At 35.3% G+C, this 13,045-nt stretch overlaps 1 pseudogene; it reads right to left on the minus strand.

Annotated features, from left to right (window-relative positions):
* Positions 1-1,879: 1,879 nt before the first annotated feature.
* Positions 1,880-6,909, minus strand: LOC114031449 (annotated as a pseudogene).
* Between the last annotated feature and the right edge of the window lie 6,136 nt (positions 6,910-13,045).

Here is a 13,045-nt window from a genome sequence, read left to right on the forward strand (position 1 = left end):
TCAGTAGTTCCCTATTCCATTTCCACTTGTATTAAATTCAGCCTCAATTTCCCACAACTAGCCCTGATCCTCAGGTACCCATGTTGTGCCCACTAGAACAAAACTGCAGGGCCCAGTAGGCAAAGATTCACATAAACAAGTGGTACAAATATTGGTGAATCTGCAGCATACTTCAAGGGAGAGGTTTTTACACCTTCAGAGACCACAATGAAAGCTTCTGCTCATGACATCTCCTGGGATAATCTTTTGCAAGGTAATTCAAAGGAATTCAAGTGAATCAGAGATCAAGAAGATCTGTCATAAACAGAGAGACATGATTTATTTCTGGAAAGGCTGATTTCTGAAAGAGCTGAGGATGAATGGAACATACTGGCTACACAGGGAAGGCCTAACACTTAGTCTTTCTTCCTCAGTTCATGGAGATTTCTGCAGACCAGCACAATTTATTTTGCCTCTTATTTTGCAATTCTCATTTCAATCTAATGTTGGGCATTTTAACTTGCACATTTAAAAAAATAGACTTGTTAGTTGTTAATTTTTCTAGTCTAAAAAAAAAACTTCGATTTATTTATCATTTCAGTTATATTGATCTCTGTTCTGCTCTTGCCTATTTCTTTTCTATTTTCTGTTGGTTTGTTACTGTTCAGGTACAGAGTCAATTCATTAGCTTCCATTCTTTTTTCTTGTTGAAATAGACATTCAGAGAGATTGTCAACACATAAGTGTTGACATATAGTTTCTGAATTGTCTTACATTTGATGAAATTGCCATAACTTTAGTAACTTCTCTTTGTACCTTGTCAGTTCATAAGATTTGATTTGTTTCCATGACTGTTTATGCCTTTTATTCATTGAAACCATTATTTATTACTAGGTTTATGTACTATGGTCTATAAATACAGCATATAAGTTAGGAAGGTAGATAGCACAGTATATAAAGCACTAAACTTAGAATCAGGAAGAACTGAGTTCAAATGTGGCCTCAGACATTTAGTAACTACATCACCCTGAGCAAGTCACTTAATCTATTTACCTCAATGTCCTCATTTGTAATCAAGATAATAATAGAACCCACCTTTTAGGGTTATTGGAATGATCAAATGACATGGTATTTGTGTTTTGCAGATCTTAAAGTGCTATGTAAATGCGTGCTATTATTATTATAGACTGTTTATTTTATACTTGCCTATGTAATTTTGTGGCCCAAAATATGATTAGTTTTTATGTGTACTGTAAACTTTAAAGGGAGATTGTGTATTATATGTTTGTCACATTGAATCTTCTCTCATGTATGTGTGTATGTATAGAAAGACATAGATGTGTATATGTATGTACGTGTGGGTATATATGTAGCATGGGTGTTTCTGTATATATATATATATATATACATATAATATCAATATAAAATATGTATAGCATACATATGTTAATCTCCTAAATAAATTTGTATAGGAAAGAGGAGATTTATAGATGTAACATACCTATATGTATCATACACATTACATGTATGTTACCCATATATGTGTGTTACATCTACCATTTCCTTTCCTATTCAAATGTATAGGAGAGAGGAGATATGGATGTATGTACATGTATATGTATATACGAAGAGCTTTAAGTGCTAGATGGGGAAAGAGGGCATTTTATTTGATCATGGAGGAAATAGAGACTACTGAAGTTTATTGAGTATGGGAGGGGAGATTCTGGGCAGGGTCACCTGGTCAAACTTAAACTTTAGAAAAATCACTTTGAAAGCTGAATGGAATATGGATTAGAATGAGTGAGGAATACTTGAGGAAGGGAGATTAATTAACTAGTACAACTCTTTTATTTGACCATTGTGACATTTTTATTGACAAAGATAATCCAGCAGACAACATTCACAGATGGCAACCACCCTTTCTGCAAGAACTCTCAGAGAGTATTGGAGTGGCATCCTCAATCTGCCTGGTTTTTATTCCAGAAAGTGCCAGCGCTCTCAGGGTGGACTATGTGCCAGAGCCATGGGTCTTAGTCCTATTTCCCCCCGTGGCCCAAAGTTTGATGTGAAGGGCAGTGATGCCTAGTTCTTTACATCTCTGGGCAACATCCTGAGAGGCCATCACAGCAGCATAGGGAGAAAATTCATCTCTGTCAGCCTTGACCTTCATCCCACCAGTCACTCGGCAGATGTGACTTTGCCAGAGAGATCAGTCACATGAACAAAGGTGTTGTTGAAGGAAGCAAAGATACGGCAGGCACCAAACTCATTCTCTCCCTCTGCAACTTGAGGTCCAAGGCGGATGCTTCCTTCTTTTCATTCCCCTTGCGAGGTGCTATTTCTGCTCATCTAGTACCACTCTTGCTTAGGTGGATTTGACTTTAGCGTGGTAAGCTCTATTTATACTTCTACTTTGAATCTATTTTGGTCTCTCTAGATTAAATATCTCCTGTAATGAATGTACTGTTGGATTTTGTTATTTATTCTATTGTGATTTTTCTGCATTTTGATTTTAGAACTGTGCCTTTAATATTAAAATGGTTAGTTTTGTCTTTTCATTACTCAATGAGAAGGGAATACATACTACTAGGCTTTGTTTTGTTTTTTTGTTTGTTTTTTGTTTTGTTTTGTTTTGTTTTGTTTTGGGAAGAGACTTTATATCAATGCACCTCAACAAAATTTCTGTAATTTACAGTCAAAAATAGAGTTCCCTGGGCAAAGGGAGTGGTTAAGTGACTTGTCCAGAGTTATAATTGCATAAGTCACTTTAACATGTACTTTTTTCCTTTATCAAAAATAGGTGTTTACTACATAGGTTCCCCTCCCCCACTCAGGAACACAGCCAGTGTGACAAAGGCCAGCAGTTACATTGTTCCACTATGAAGAGTCCTTATCTGACTTTTTCATTTTCTGGTCTTACGAGACAAACAACCAAAATGTTTTGGTCCAGCCTATAAAAAACCCCATATGAGAGATTTGAACTCACCTCTTCTATATAAAATAGAAAGGTTTCCTGATTAGGACAGCAACAACTGCCTTCCTGCTTCTATGGATCACTTGTCTTACTTCCAGAAAATGATAACAAAATCTCTATTATAAATTTATAACAATCTTTAGGTGTTATTTGTCTATCTGCCATCTTATAAGATTGATTGAATTTATTTCAAGGCCTTTGATATTATTTTGAAAATCAAAAGTAATGGCTTCCACCTACAGTTGGGGATGAGAGTTTTTGTTTGCCAGCTGTTCTTAGCTCTGATTTAAAGGTTTACTTAGTCTAAGATAAATGCTTCTGAAATTGAATGTCTCTTGCCCTTTTAGTTAAAACAGCTATAAATTATAGCATTAATATCATTTTTAATAAAAGAAGATGTACAAAAATAGAAAATGGTCCTTCCCAAACCTTCCTTTTCAAGTCACCCTGTCAGTAGCCTGGCTGTTCTGCTATTAGTTGTGTACATATCTTCAAATAATTAATGTCTCACTGCTTCTCAACTGTTTAATGAGGTCAGTATAGGTCAGCCTTTTTCAGAAGTAAAGAGTCTGAAAGAACTTTCTGGTGGAAGTACTGGATGAAAATGGTAGCTTCTTTATAAATATATCCTGAATTAGATTGAACCTTAGGGTAGAAACTCCAATTTTAATAGCAAGCTATAGGAGGAGCTCTAAAGCAGTGGACTGACCCTTAAAAATCACACCATATAGTTTTAGAAGCATTCAAATGACATTTGACTAATTAGAGAATGGGACAGTTATTGGATTTTTTTAAATCTGACTTCATACCAGAAATATTAAAGAGAATGAAAGTGGGAGAATATCCATAGGCACTTCTTCTATTTCCTGGTCAATTGGTCATTGCATGTCAATGCCTAATGGTTCTGACCTCCCCAGGAGCTGAGATGTCTCAAAAAGGCCTTTATTTAAAGAGTTATCAAATGAAAATATTATACATGTTCTGCTTGGCTCCAGAGGACAGAATTAGGAGACATCAGTAAATAATCTCTTAATTCTCAAATCTGATGTTCTTTTCTCAGTATCCATCCATATTGACTTCTTTATTGCATTTGACACTCCTGTTCTCCCCCTTCCTCCATGATGCTATCTCCTCTCTGAGTTTTTTATGACATTACTCCTTCCTGACACTCTTACCAATATGAATTCTCTCCAGCCTCTCTAAGTCTTATTTCAGTTCTGTATCACCCCCATTAACTGTGGATATTTACCAAGCCTCTGCCCTGAGCCTTCTCTTTCAACAATCTTTTTTATGGTGACCCCCTTAGCTCCCATGGGTTTCATTCTGATGTAGTTGACTCATGGAACAATATATCAAGTCACAATATCTACCCTGAACTTTAATAAAGAATTATTAACTGCCTGTTGGACATTTCAAAATGAATATATCATGGACATCTCAAAATCAACACTCCTCAAACAACAATAATTATTTTCCCTCCCAATTCTATGCCTCTTCCAAACTTCCCCATATCTATTGAAGAAAACACCATTTTCCCAGTGTCCTGGGTTTATAACCTTAAAGTTATTCTTGAAACTTTATTCTCCCTGACCCCATACATCCAATCAGTTGATAAATCTTGCTATTTTTTACTGACACATCTGTCTCATTGAACTCTTTCTCACTATCAACACAGCTAAATTCATGCCCTCATCACATCTCATCTAGACAGTTGCTATGATTTCCCAATTGGTCTCCCTGCCTGAATTCTTTTCCTCCTCTATCCTATCCTTCACACAGCTACTAACATTATTTTCCTTGAGTGCAGATCAGAGCATGACATTGCCCTATTCAATAAAGTCCATAGTTTTCCTATTGTCTATAGATTAAAACGTTAATTACTTTTTTGGGGACTTTAAAGCCCTCACAACTTGGCCTGAACTTCTATTAATTGCCTTTCTTCCTGTGCTTTATATATGGCATGCTTGCATCTCCATGCCTTTGTAGCTGGTAATCCTTCATTACTGAGCTGATTTCTATCATTACTTGTATCTCATATAATCACTTTCTTCCTGCAAAATGTAATTCAAATATCAACCTCTACACGAAAACTTTAAATAAGTTTTTGATCCCAATAAAAAGTAGGCTGCTTCAGAGTAGGGACTGTCATTATTTGTACTTTATCTTCATAACCTAGCACAGTGTTTGCCATGTAGCTGACACTTAATAAATGATTTCTGGTTGATTGATTGAATTCGGAAAGAGACAAACATAGAGCTGATATCAGGAGCAGAGGTGGGGGGAAACTTGCTAAACATGAACAATTATTCAAAACTGTATTTGACTGCTTAAGCAAAATTTGAGTGACTATTTGTTGTATAGTTTGTAGAAAGTATTCTTCTTAAGTATTAATTATGTATCTTCAGTGGTCTCTCATGTCCCTTCTGCCACTGAAGTTCTGTGATTCTGAAAAACACTGTCATAATTATTTTCTTCTTCGCTTATGGGAGCAAGAAGTGTAACTTACTTAATCTCTCTTCTTCCTCTCCTCCCTGAAGGAATTATTCTAGATTGTTACATGGGAAGACCTCCTCAAGGCTTCATCTTGCCTTCCAGCTGCTTCATCTAGTCTTTTTCAGCCATGGCATTTGAGCATTTGCCTTATGGTAAAAATGAATTGTGATGTAATCTTTCTTGCATGTTTGCATGTGATGAGGTTTTTATGGCTTCATATTTGAAAGATGTATTTCCCCATATATTGAAATTATGTGGGTGGATTTGCATGGAGGAAGACAAATGCAAACGACTATGGACAAATACACAGAATAAACTGGAAATAACAGATGGAAGGCACTAGCATTAAGGGAAATTGGGGAAAATCTTCTTGTATGCAGAAGATTAGATGTGAATTGAGCCTTGAAGGAATATAAGAAAGCCAGTAGGCACAGAAGAGGGGGGAGGAATTCTAAACATGGGAGAGAGACAATGAAAATGCACAGAACTGAGAGGTGAAGTATCATGTGTAAAAAAAAAAATAAAAACAAAAACAGCAAGGATGCCAGTTTCACTTTATGAAAGAATACATAGAGGAAAATAAGATGTAAGAAAACTTGAAATATAAAAAGGGCTAATTTATGAAGGACTTCTACAAACCAGAGAATTATGTATTTGAATATGGAAGTAATAGGAAGCCCATGAAGTTTATAGAGCAGGAGGTTACATGTTTAGAACTTTACTATAGGAAGATCAATTTGAAAGCCAAATGGACTTTGCGGAATGGACTGGAATAAGGAAAGAATTGAGTCAGGGAGTCCAACTAGAAAACTATCACAAAATATACTTGCAAATATATATTTGAATCCTTATCCTTAATTAATCAAAAGACATTAAGTAAGTACCATGTGCCAGGCACTATGTTAAGCACGGGGGTACAGATATGAAACAAACATATGAATGAATGAGTTCAGAAATTCAGCCATACTATAACAAGTTAAGTTTAGAAATGTAGTTCTCTATTTAATCTCTATTCTAGTCTTGTGTCAAGGAAGTCTGTTTCCCTTGAAGGATGTCTGGTTTGATATCCAAAGTCTAGCCCACTAACACTAACCTTTTGGGTGGACTCAAAAAATGAACATTTCTTAATCATAGGGAAGGTGGGGGTTGTTCTAACCCCTCATTCCTAATTCTAACCAATCAAAATGTGGTCCCTGCCTACAAAGACCTGTTCTTTGTTCTACACTTGCCTAAAAACTATAAAAAGGAATAGCCATTCCTCACCTTGGGGTCTTAGCTTTGCTAGGGAAGCTGAAATCCTATTTATTGGCAAATTTATACTTGGCTAATAAATTGATCATGCTCAAGACTCTGGGCCTCAATCTACCTTAATTTTTTTAACTGTAATGATTTCATTATAAGGTTATCTTTAAATCTGCCCTCTATCACAAATTTAATCAGTTACCAGCTTCTGTCAGTTCCATCTCCACAAGAACTCTTTAGGCATTCTCCTTCCTATTTCACTATCAAATCTCTTGTTCAGACCTGCATTATATAACGTATTTCAATAGCTTCTTTATAGGTCTTCCCACTTCCACTCTCTCTCCCTTGTATCATCATATTTATTCATTCATACTTCTGCTAGAATACTTTTTATTAAGTAAATATCTGCTTATTTAACTCATTTACTCAACAATCTTCAATAAATTCTTATTTTTCCTCATGTCATTTTAGAAAATTCTTTGCCTAGTATTCAAGGCCTCTATGACTGATGCTACCTTGCTTTTCAAGCTTGTCATAGTATCTCCTTCTGTGAATTCTATGATTCAACCAAACTGAACTACTTTTCCCCCATACAGGGTAATGTATTCTTATGCCTCCATGTCTTTGCTGACTATTCTCTAGGTCTCGAGTACCCTCAACCCTTATTCTTTCAGTGCCCTTCCCTTCTCTGCAAAGGACAACTCAGTTGCCATCCATTGAAAGAATTCATTCTTAATCTCTATGTTTGATAACAACTTTCCCATGCTAAAAGAAACTTTATTGTGTAGTTGGAAGAGCACTGGCCCAGGGATCTATAGAGGTCTGAGATTAACATTTACCTCTGATACTTGCTAACTGTATGATACTACCCTTCTAAGCCTCAGTTTTCTCATCTAGAAAAGGGGAATAACACTTCTTCCAGAAAGCTATTATGAGAATCAAATGGAATAGGTCATAATATACAGTCCTTTGAAAACATCTAAGCATTATTTAACTGCCAACTATCATGGTTAGGAATAATAATATTATTCCAGTATAGATACAATATGTTGATCAATAAGCATTTATTAAATGACTAAAATGTGCCAAACACTGTACTAGATATTTGGAATACAAAAGATAATAATGAAATAGTCACGTCCCTCAAGGGATTTACATTCTAGCCTGGGAGGAAATCATCTAAAACTTTTGGGATATGATAAATAGATAGATACACAGACAGATGGATAGATAGATAAAAGACGATGGATTAATGGAAAAATAGATAATAGGTAAGTAGGTAGGTAGAATTCAGACAAATGTTTATCTAACTATATGCTATCAAAACTTCAAACTGCACTCAGACTTTTGGGCACTGTCCATGGATGTTTTGTGGATACTATGTACACATACTTATAAAATGGATACAGGTAACTTTGTGGGAAGGCATTAGATTCAGGAATGGGGTAAAATCAAAAGAGATTTCTTCTAAGTATATCATGAGCTGAAGTGCATAAAAAAAGAAACTGAGGTAAGGAAGAACTACATTCCAGGAATTCAGAACAACCAGTGAAAAGGCCTGGATACATTAGATGGGATGCCTTGTATGAAGAATAGTAAGAAGGTCAGTTTCATTGGACCATATTCTAGCCATGTTGCCCTGTGTATTATAACTCTGTAATAATTAAGTTTTCATACAGTATTAAGTACTAGTCAGAGAGATGGCATAGAGTGATAGAGTCTTGGACTTAGATTCAGGAAGATCAGAGTTCTAATTCTGCCTCAGACTCTTTGTAGCTATGTCCAACTTCCTCCAGCCTCACTTCTCTAATATGAAAATGGGGAAAATAATAGTACCTATCTCACAGGCTTGTTGTGGGGATCAAATGATGTCATATTTGTTAAGTATTGTGCAAACTTCAAAGTGCTATATAAATGTTAACTATTCTTCTTATGTAAATGGTGTCTTGCCCCACTTTTAGACTGAAAGATTTTGAAAGGCAGAAAAAGGGTCATATCTAAACTCTGTATTTCCCCCATTCTGCCTTGCATACAGCAGGCACTTAATAAATGTTGATTTATTACAATCTCCATTCTGGGAGTAGGGGAAGCTTTTGTAAAGACCATGTTAGGTATTTCCTGGCTATGTTATCAAATTGGAAAGGAACTTTGGAATTTTTAGAAACAATCCTTCCTCATCATGAAAATTTGAGGTTGACCTCTTGAGTTGTAGTTGTTCCCATCAAGCTGGGAAGTTTTATGGAACAGACCCCCAAATGGGTTGTATGCAGCTGTCATCCTGGCAGTTGCTGAATGATTTTGGCCACAGCAATGTAGTTAGCCATTTCTCAAGGTATGGAAGGGTAATGATCTGTGTAGTTTAAGGGAGCTTCCTCACTGCTAAAAATCACTGGTCTTTGAAGTGTATAAAAATTCCATAGCAATTAAACAATTTTGCAACAAAAAAATAGAAAACAAGTAACTTTTTGAAAGATTTTTGAAAATTTTATTTTTAGTTTATTGAATAAAACAAGCATTTCCATAACATAGCATAATTTAAAAAGAAAAAGATGATTGCACATTAAACTGCAAATCTGCTCTGCTTGACTTACTATTCCTTTCCAATAAACAACACAATTATCATGGAAATTTCTTTTTTTCTTCCCTCCCTTCCACCCAATAGATGGCTACCATTAGACCCAAATAGGTATATATGTAAAATTATTCTATAAATGCTTCTATTTATCAGTTTTTCTCTGAATGCAGATAGCATCTTTCTTCATATGTTCTTTATGGTTAATTTGGGTATTTATAATATTCAAAATAACTTATTCACCCAAAGTCATTCTTAAAACAATATTGCTGTTACTATATACATTTTTTTTGTTTTTGCTCATTTTGCTCTTCATTATTTCATGGAAGCCTATCCATTTTTTCTAAGATCATCAAACTCATAATTTCTTATAGCACAGTAGTATTCCATCACAATCATATATCACAACAAGATTATATGATTTTTTTTCTTACTGCTTATCCTACTTATAAGATCATAGGATGATAGATTTAGAGCTGAAAGGACATTTGAAGGTTGTCTAACCTCCTCATTTGAAAGAAGAGGAAAGTGAGGCCTAAAGTGCTAAAGTGATTTGCCCAAGGTCAAACTGTCTCCACCACATCAGGCTGTTCTCCTGTTCAGGTCAATAATTACATATTATTACTCAATGATGGCTAATAAAGAGCACTATCAGTTTAACTGTAAGTGTGATGAAGGATAAGAGGCAGCTAGATGGTGCAGTGGATAGAGTGCCAGGCCTAGAGTCAGGAAGATTCATGTTCCTTAGTTCAAATCTGGCCTCAGACACTTACTAGCTGTGTGACCCTAGGCAACTCACTTAATCCTCTTTGCCTCAGTTTCCTTATCCATAAAATGAGCTGGAGAAGGAAATGGCAAAACAGTATCTTTGCTAAGAAAACCCCAAACAAGGTCATGGAGAGTTGGACATTATTGAAATGGCTAAACAACATCAACAAAAGAGCACATTTCCATGGATTAAGGATTCATTTGTTTCAAAATTACACTTGTTAGGAGAGAGCAGAACAAGATTTCCAAACCACACCATAGCACATGGGTATTAGTACAATCATATGAAATCTGTTTTTTTTTTCTAGTTTGAAATCAGATTTGGAGCAGCTATTCATAGAATCTTGGACCCAGTGTAGAGCTGGGAGGAACTAATCCATCTAGTGCAACTCCCTATTTTTACAAATAAGGAAGCTGAGGTCCAGAGAAGTTGTAACTTGCCCAAAGTCACAAGGTTAATAAGTGGTAAAGCCAAGATATGAAGCCAGGTACTCTGACTCCAACTCCAGTGCTCATTCTCTTGTATTATACTAACACTCAGCCATAATATGTGGATGTCTCCAGGATGTTACTGCTCCAATCCATTCTTCACACTGCTACCATGTTAATCTTCTACAAAGTATTACTATCATCATGTCATTCATTTGTTCAAAATCTTCAGGGGCTCTGCATTAGTTATGGAAAACAGTCTAAATCCATAATATGACATGCAAAACCATCTAAAATATAGTAACAAAATAGAAAAAAGAGATGATAAATGATCTGAATATTTATTAAAAATTAAGAAGTCAACAAATAATCAGATATAAAATAAGCACAAAAGAATGGATATTAAAAATTAGAGGAGGAATATAAAAATTGAAATGAATACATAGACATTTACAAAAATAAAAGATGGTTCTTTGAAAAGACTAATAAAATTGATAAACTTTTAACTAATCTGATTAATAAGAGAGCAGAAATTCAAATGACTAAAATAGCAAATGAGCAAGGTTAAATCACAAAAAAACCCAGATGGAATTAAAAGGAATAATTAGAAACTATTAAGCACAATTATATACTAGCAAAACTGAGAATACAAAAGAAATAGATAAATATTTTCAAAAACATAAAATAACCAAACAATCAGATGACTAGAAAGAGATCTTAAATAATCCAATCACAGAAAAGAAATGGGTCTAGCTGAAAAGAAACTATCAAGGAGGGACAGGGAAATTGAGCTTTTATGGATTCACTAGAGAATTATATTAAACTTTTAATAAACAATTAGTATTCACAATTGTAGATTATTATCTAAAAGTGAGAAAGCAAGTACCTTCCCAGAATGCTTTTATGAAATAAATATCATCCTAATGCCTAAAATAGAGAAAGATAAAACAGAGAAAAAAACAGACCATTATCATTAATGCATATCAACTCAAAAATTTAAACAAAATCCTGTTCAAACTATAGTGATTTATCAAAAAAAATATCATTCAGTATGTCAAAGTGAGATTTATTCTTGGTATGCAAAGATGATTCAACATTAAGGAAACAGTCAACACAATTAATCATATTGAAAACCAAAACCACATGATTTTCAAAAGATGCAGGAAAAGCTTTGTCAAAGTACAACATTCATTTATGCTAAAAAAAAAATTACCCTGCAAAGTATAAGCATAGAGGGACTTTTAATATCAAAAAACCATCTATCTAAAGCCAATAGTAAGAATCATATGCAATGACAAAATACTAGAACCTTTTCTAATAAATACAAGAGAGAAGCAGCGATGCCCGCTAACCCCACTATTATTTGATTTTGTTCTGGAAATGCTAGCAATAGCAATAAGACTAGGGGGGAAAGTAAGCAATAAAGATGAGTAGAAAGGAGATAAAACTATTCCTATTTTGTTGATAATATGGTGGTATGCCCAAAAAATCCTAGGAAATCAGCAAAGATAATAATTGGACAATAACTTTAACAAAGTTGTAGGCTGCAAAACAAAATCTCAAAAATCAGCAGTATTTCTATATTATAATTACAAAAAAACAAGATGTAGTAATAGAATGTGAAATTCCATTCAAAATAACTTTTATTGTTGTTGTTCAGTGGTCCGGATTTATCTGACTATTCATGACTCCATGGAGTATAGCATACCAGGCCCTTCTATCCTCCACTATCTCCCAAAGTCTAACCAAGCTCGTGTTCATTGCTTCCATGATACCATCTATCCATTTCATCTTCTGCCATTCCCTTTTCCTTTTTGCCTTCCACCAATCCCAACATCAGGATCTTTTCCCATGGGTCCTGTCTTTTCATTATATAGTCCAAGTATTTAAGCTTCAGCTTGAAAATTTGGCCTTCCAGTGAATAGTCTGAATTAATTTCTGATTTTGGTTGATTTTATCTCTGTGCTCTCTAAGGTACCTCAAAAGTCTTCTCCAGCACCACAATTTGAAAGTATCAGTTCTGTGGCACTCAGCTTTCCTTAGGGTCCAACTCTCACAGCCATACATTGCTAATGGAAAAACCATCTCTTTGACTAGAAATCAGGAATAGGGAACCTGCAGCCTCGAGGCCATATGTGGCTTTCTAGGTCCTTAGGTGCAGCCTTCTGACCTAGTCCTACTTTTACAGAAGAAATCCTTTTATTGAGGGGATTTGTTCTGTGAAGTTTGGATTTAGTCAAAGGTCTGCACTTGAGGACCTAGAGGGCCACATGTGGCCTCGAGGCCACAGGTTCCCCACTCCTGCAGTAGACGGACCTTTGTTGGCAAGGTTATGTCTCTGCTTTTTAGTCTGCTGTCCAGATTTGCCATGGCTTTCCTTCCAAGGATAAGTGTTTCTTAATTTCATGGCTACAGTCACATTTGCAGTGATCTTTGAGCCCAAGAATGTAATATCTGATGATGTCTCCATTTCTTTTCCCTCTATTTGCCAGGAAATGATAGGCCCATTTGCCAAAGTATTAGGTTTTTTTATGTTAAAGCTCCAAGCCAGCTTTAACCCTCTCTTCTTTCACTCTCATCAAGAGGCT

The sequence above is a fragment of the Vombatus ursinus genome, unplaced genomic scaffold (assembly GCF_900497805.2).
Source record: "Vombatus ursinus unplaced genomic scaffold, bare-nosed wombat genome assembly UNPS02015175.1, whole genome shotgun sequence".
NCBI classification, from domain to species: Eukaryota; Metazoa; Chordata; class Mammalia; order Diprotodontia; family Vombatidae; genus Vombatus; species Vombatus ursinus.